Source organism: Triticum aestivum, chromosome 6B, assembly GCF_018294505.1.
Source record: "Triticum aestivum cultivar Chinese Spring chromosome 6B, IWGSC CS RefSeq v2.1, whole genome shotgun sequence".
NCBI classification, from domain to species: Eukaryota; Viridiplantae; Streptophyta; class Magnoliopsida; order Poales; family Poaceae; genus Triticum; species Triticum aestivum.
The window spans coordinates 133,925,535-133,931,804 of record NC_057810.1 but is presented as its reverse complement, the minus strand read 5'-3'; the positions used below and the strand labels follow the sequence as shown (position 1 = coordinate 133,931,804).

The 6,270-nt window shown below is 36.6% G+C and overlaps 1 long non-coding RNA gene across 1 annotated transcript; it reads left to right on the top strand.

Annotated features, from left to right (window-relative positions):
- Positions 1-266: 266 nt before the first annotated feature.
- Positions 267-1,711, top strand: LOC123133752 (uncharacterized). Its single transcript, XR_006465383.1, has 3 exons — positions 267-698; positions 1,359-1,534; positions 1,638-1,711. It is a non-coding gene; the product is annotated as an uncharacterized lncRNA (long non-coding RNA).
- The last annotated feature ends 4,559 nt before the right edge of the window (positions 1,712-6,270 follow it).

Here is a 6,270-nt window from a genome sequence, read left to right as displayed (position 1 = left end):
AACTTAGCAAATCATTGTCCCTAGATAAAATTGAATGGACTTACTGTATGGTCTTATTTTCTGTATCATCATGAACAAGATTATTTAACCCTGACACACCTTGCCATTGTCATGAAATATGTTGCCGGTGGAGAACTCTTTAAATGAATATGTACCGCATGGTGATTCAGTGAAGTTGAGGTTGCTCTTCAACCTACTTACCTTGCTATATCATTAGGCTATCATTATTTTGAACCATGTGTGCCAACAATAGATGTAATCATGTAACTCGTCTGCTATTCTTGTCAATAGGAAAGTTACTTCTTTCAGCAATTACTTTCAGGGGTCAGCTACTGCCATTCTCCATGCTACGCTTTGCTTTTTGAAAATCGTCAAAGGAAACAAATGCAAAACTCAATTGCGCATGAATTAATGCTGCAAATGCAACACCTCGAGTGTCACTATGATGTTAAACTGGAAAGCAACCTCCTCCTCCTGGACGGGAATCCAACACCTCGAGTGAAAATTTGCGACTTTGTTTACTCAAAGGTGTGATAGTTATGTTTCCAGGATTGCTAGAGTTTATATGACTTTGACTACTTGATCAAATTATGGCATCAAGGTTTCAGTCTGATTTGCTGCATTCCAAACAAAAAAACAACCTTTGGTACTCCCAACATACATAGCACCCGAAGTTTTTCCGAGAAAAGAATAACAAGGTAAGCTCTGCACGTTACAATATGCGGTTATTTTTTCTGAATTTTAAGCAACCTCTTTATTGATAAAAGAACAAGGTAAATAGTGTGTAGTAATATTAGTAATAATTATAGATGTAACTAAAATTATGATGCAATTTAGAATTGAGTTCAAGGAGATTTTCAATTCTACAAGTTTTATTTAGATATGATTATCTAGCTTGCTTGCCATGTATACAACACTTCTTTAGAAAATCATCATCACATATTTTTCCATTGAAAGAGAGCAGCATATAGTTCTCCATCTCTCTCTCTCTCTCTCTCTCTCTCTCTCTCTCTCCCTCCCTCCCTCCCTCCCTCCAACTTCGCAAATCATTGTCCTTAGATAAAATTGAATGGACTTACTATATGGTCTTATTTTCTGTATCAATCATGAACAAGTTTATTTAACCCTGACACACCTTGCCATTGTCATGAAATATCATGCCGGTGGAGAACTCTTTGAATGAATATGTACTGCATGGTGATTTAGTGAAGTTGAGGTTGCTCTTCAACCTACTTACCTTGCTATATCATTAGGCTATCATTATTTTGAACCATGTGTGCCAACCATAGACGTAATCATGTAACTCGTCTGCTATTCTTGTGAATAGGAAATTTACTTCTTTCAGCAATTACTTTCAGGGGTCAGCTACTGCCATTCTCCATGCTACGCTTTGCTTTTTGAAAATCGTCAAAGGAAACAAATGCAAAACTCAATTGCGCATGAATTAATGCTGCAAATGCAACACCTCGAGTGTCACTATGATGTTTAACTGGAAAGCAACCTCCTCCTCCTGGACGGGAATCCAACACCTCAAGTGAAAATTTGCGACTTTGTTTACTCAAAGGTGTGATAGTTATGTTTCCTGGATTGCTAGAGTTGATATGACTTTGACTACTTGATCAAATTATGGCATCGAGGTTTCAGTCTGATTTGCTGTATTCCAAACAAAAAAACAACCTTTGGTACTCCCAACATACATAGCACCCGAAGTTTTTCTGAGAAAAGAATAACAAGGTAAGTTCTGCGCGTTACAATATGCGGTTATTTTTTCTGAATTTTAAGCAACCTCTTTATTGATAAAAGAACAAGGTAAATAGTGTGTAGTAATATTAGTAATAATTATAGATGTAACTAAAATTATGATGCAGTTTAGAATTGAGTTCAAGGAGATTTTCAATTCTACAAGTTTTATTCAGATATGATTATCTAGCTTGCTTGCCATGTATGCAACACTTCTTTAGAAAATCATCATCACATATTTTTCCATTGAAAGAGAGCAGCATATAGTTCTCCATCTCTCTCTCTCTCTCTCTCTCTCTCTCTCTCTCTCTCTCCCTCCCTCCCTCCCTCCCTCCAACTTCGCAAATCATTGTCCTTAGATAAAATTGAATGGACTTACTATATGGTCTTATTTTCTGTATCAATCATGAACAGGTTTATTTAACCCTGACACACCTTGCCATTGTCATGAAATATGATGCCGGTGGAGAACTCTTTAAATGAATATGTACCGCATGGTGATTCAGTGAAGTTGAGGTTGCTCTTCAACCTACTTACCTTGCTATATCATTAGGCTATCATTATTTTGAACCATGTGTGCCAACCATAGACGTAATCATGTAACTCGTCTGCTATTCTTGTCAATAGGAAAGTTACTTCTTTCAGCAATTACTTTCAAGGGTCAGCTACTGCCATTCTCCATGCTATGCTTTGCTTTTTGAAAATCATCAAAGGAAACAAATGCAAAACTCAATTGCGCATGAATTAATGCTGCAAATGCAACACCTCGAGTGTCACTATGATGTTTAACTGGAAAGCAACCTCCTCCTCCTGGACGGGAATCCAACACCTCGAGTGAAAATTTGCGACTTTGTTTACTCAAAGGTGTGATAGTTATGTTTCCTGGATTGCTAGAGTTGATATGACTTTGACTACTTGATCAAATTATGGCATCAAGGTTTCAGTCTGATTTGCTGCATTCCAAACAAAAAAACAACCTTTGGTACTCCCAACATACATAGCACCCGAAGTTTTTCCGAGAAAAGAATAACAAGGTAAGTTCTGCGCGTTACAATATGCGGTTATTTTTTTTGAATTTTAAGCAACCTCTTTATTGATAAAAGAACAAGGTAAATAGTGTGTAGTAATATTAGTAATAATTATAGATGTAACTAAAATTATGATGCAGTTTAGAATTGAGTTCAAGGAGATTTTCAATTCTACAAGTTTTATTCAGATATGATTATCTAGCTTGCTTGCCATGTATGCAACACTTCTTTAGAAAATCATCATCACATATTTTTCCATTGAAAGAGAGCAGCATATAGTTCTCCATCTCTCTCTCTCTCTCTCCCTCCCTCCCTCCCTCCAACTTCGCAAATCATTGTCCTTAGATAAAATTGAATGGACTTACTATATGGTCTTATTTTCTGTATCAATCATGAACAGGTTTATTTAACCCTGACACACCTTGCCATTGCCATGAAATATGATGCCGGTGGAGAACTCTTTAAATGAATATGTACCGCATGGTGATTCAGTGAAGTTGAGGTTGCTCTTAAACCTACTTACCTTGCTATATCATTAGGCTATCATTATTTTGAACCATGTGTGCCAACCATAGACGTAATCATGTAACTCGTCTGCTATTCTTGTCAATAGGAAAGTTACTTCTTTCAGCAATTACTTTCAGGGGTCAGCTACTGCCATTCTCCATGCTACGCTTTGCTTTTTGAAAATCGTCAAAGGAAACAAATGCAAAACTCAATTGCGCATGAATTAATGCTGCAAATGCAACACCTTGAGTGTCATATGATGTTTAACTGGAAAGCAACCTCCTCCTCCTGGACGGGAATCCAACACCTCGAGTGAAAATTTGCGACTTTGTTTACTCAAAGGTGTGATAGTTATGTTTCCTGGATTGCTAGAGTTGATATGAGTTTGACTACTTGATCAAATTATGGCATCAAGGTTTCAGTCTGATTTGCTGCATTCCAAACAAAAAAATAAACTTTGGTACTCCCAACATACATAGCACCCGAAGTTTTTCTGAGAAAAGAATAACAAGTTAAGTTTTGCGCGTTACAATATGCTGTTATTTTTTCTGAATTTTAAGCAACCTCTTTATTGATAAAAGAACAAGGTAAATAGTCTGTAGTAATATTAGTAATAATTATAGATGTAACTAAAATTATGATGCAGTTTAGAATTGAGTTCAAGGAGATTTTCAATTCTACAAGTTTTATTCAGATATGATTATCTAGCTTGCTTGCCATGTATGCAACACTTCTTTAGAAAATCATCATCACATATTTTTCCATTGAAAGAGAGCAGCATATAGTTCTCCATCTCTCTCTCTCTCTCTCCCTCCCTCCCTCCCTCCAACTTCGCAAATCATTGTCCTTAGATAAAATTGAATGGACTTACTATATGGTCTTATTTTCTGTATCAATCATGAACAGGTTTATTTAACCCTGACACACCTTGCCATTGTCATGAAATATGATGCCGGTGGAGAACTCTTTAAATGAATATGTACCGCATGGTGATTCAGTGAAGTTGAGGTTGCTCTTCAACCTACTTACCTTGCTATATCATTAGGCTATCATTATTTTGAACCATGTGTGCCAACCATAGACGTAATCATGTAACTCGTCTGCTATTCTTGTCAATAGGAAAGTTACTTCTTTCAGCAATTACTTTCAGGGGTCAGCTACTGCCATTCTCCATGCTACGCTTTGCTTTTTGAAAATCGTCAAAGGAAACAAATGCAAAACACAATTGCGCATGAATTAATGCTGCAAATGCAACACCTCGAGTGTCATATGATGTTTAACTGGAAAGCAACCTCCTCCTCCTGGACGGGAATCCAACACCTCGAGTGAAAATTTGCGACTTTGTTTACTCAAAGGTGTGATAGTTATGTTTCCTGGATTGCTAGAGTTGATATAACTTTGACTACTTGATCAAATTATGGCATCAAGGTTTCAGTCTGATTTGCTGCATTCCAAACAAAAAAACAACCTTTGGTACTCCCAACATACATAGCACCTGAAGTTTTTCCGAGAAAAGAATAACAAGGTAAGTTCTGCGCGTTACAATATGCGGTTATTTTTTCTGAATTTTAAGCAACCTCTTTATTGATAAAAGAACAAGGTAAATAGTGTGTAGTAATATTAGTAATAATTATAGATGTAACTAAAATTATGATGCAGTTTAGAATTGAGTTCAAGGAGATTTTCAATTCTACAAGTTTTATTCAGATATGATTATCTAGCTTGCTTGCCATGTATACAACACTTCTTTAGAAAATCATCATCACATATTTTTCCATTGAAAGAGAGCAGCATATAGTTCTCCATCTCTCTCTCTCTCTCTCTCTCTCTCTCTCTCTCTCTCTCTCCCTCCCTCCCTCCCTCCCTCCAACTTCGCAAATCATTGTCCTTAGATAAAATTGAATGGACTTACTATATGGTCTTATTTTCTGTATCAATCATGAACAGGTTTATTTAACCCTGACACACCTTGCCATTGTCATGAAATATGATGCCGGTGGAGAACTCTTTAAATGAATATGTACCGCATGGTGATTTAGTGAAGTTGAGGTTGCTCTTCAACCTACTTACCTTGCTATATCATTAGGCTATCATTATTTTGAACCATGTGTGCCAACCATAGACGTAATCATGTAACTCGTCTGCTATTCTTGTGAATAGGAAATTTACTTCTTTCAGCAATTACTTTCAGGGGTCAGCTACTGCCATTCTCCATGCTACGCTTTGCTTTTTGAAAATCGTCAAAGGAAACAAATGCAAAACTCAATTGCGCATGAATTAATGCTGCAAATGCAACACCTCGAGTGTCACTATGATGTTTAACTGGAAAGCAACCTCCTCCTCCTGGACGGGAATCCAACACCTCGAGTGAAAATTTGCGACTTTGTTTACTCAAAGGTGTGATAGTTATGTTTCCTGGATTGCTAGAGTTGATACGACTTTGACTACTTGATCAAATTATGGCATCAAGGTTTCAGTCTGATTTGCTGCATTCCAAACAAAAAAACAACCTTTGGTACTCCCAACATACATAGCACCCGAAGTTTTTCTGAGAAAAGAATAACAAGGTAAGTTCTGCGCGTTACAATATGCGGTTATTTTTTCTGAATTTTAAGCAACCTCTTTATTGATAAAAGAACAAGGTAAATAGTGTGTAGTAATATTAGTAATAATTATAGATGTAACTAAAATTATGATGCAGTTTAGAATTGAGTTCAAGGAGATTTTCAATTCTAAAAGTTTTATTCAGATATGATTATCTATCTTGCTTGCCATGTATGCAACACTTCTTTAGAAAATCATCATCACATATTTTTCCATTGAAAGAGAGCAGCATATAGTTCTCCATCTCTCTCTCTCTCTCTCTCTCTCTCTCTCTCTCTCCCTCCCTCCCTCCCTCCCTCCAACTTCGCAAATCATTGTCCTTAGATAAAATTGAATGGACTTACTATATGGTCTTATTTTCTGTATCAATCATGAACAGGTTTATTTAACC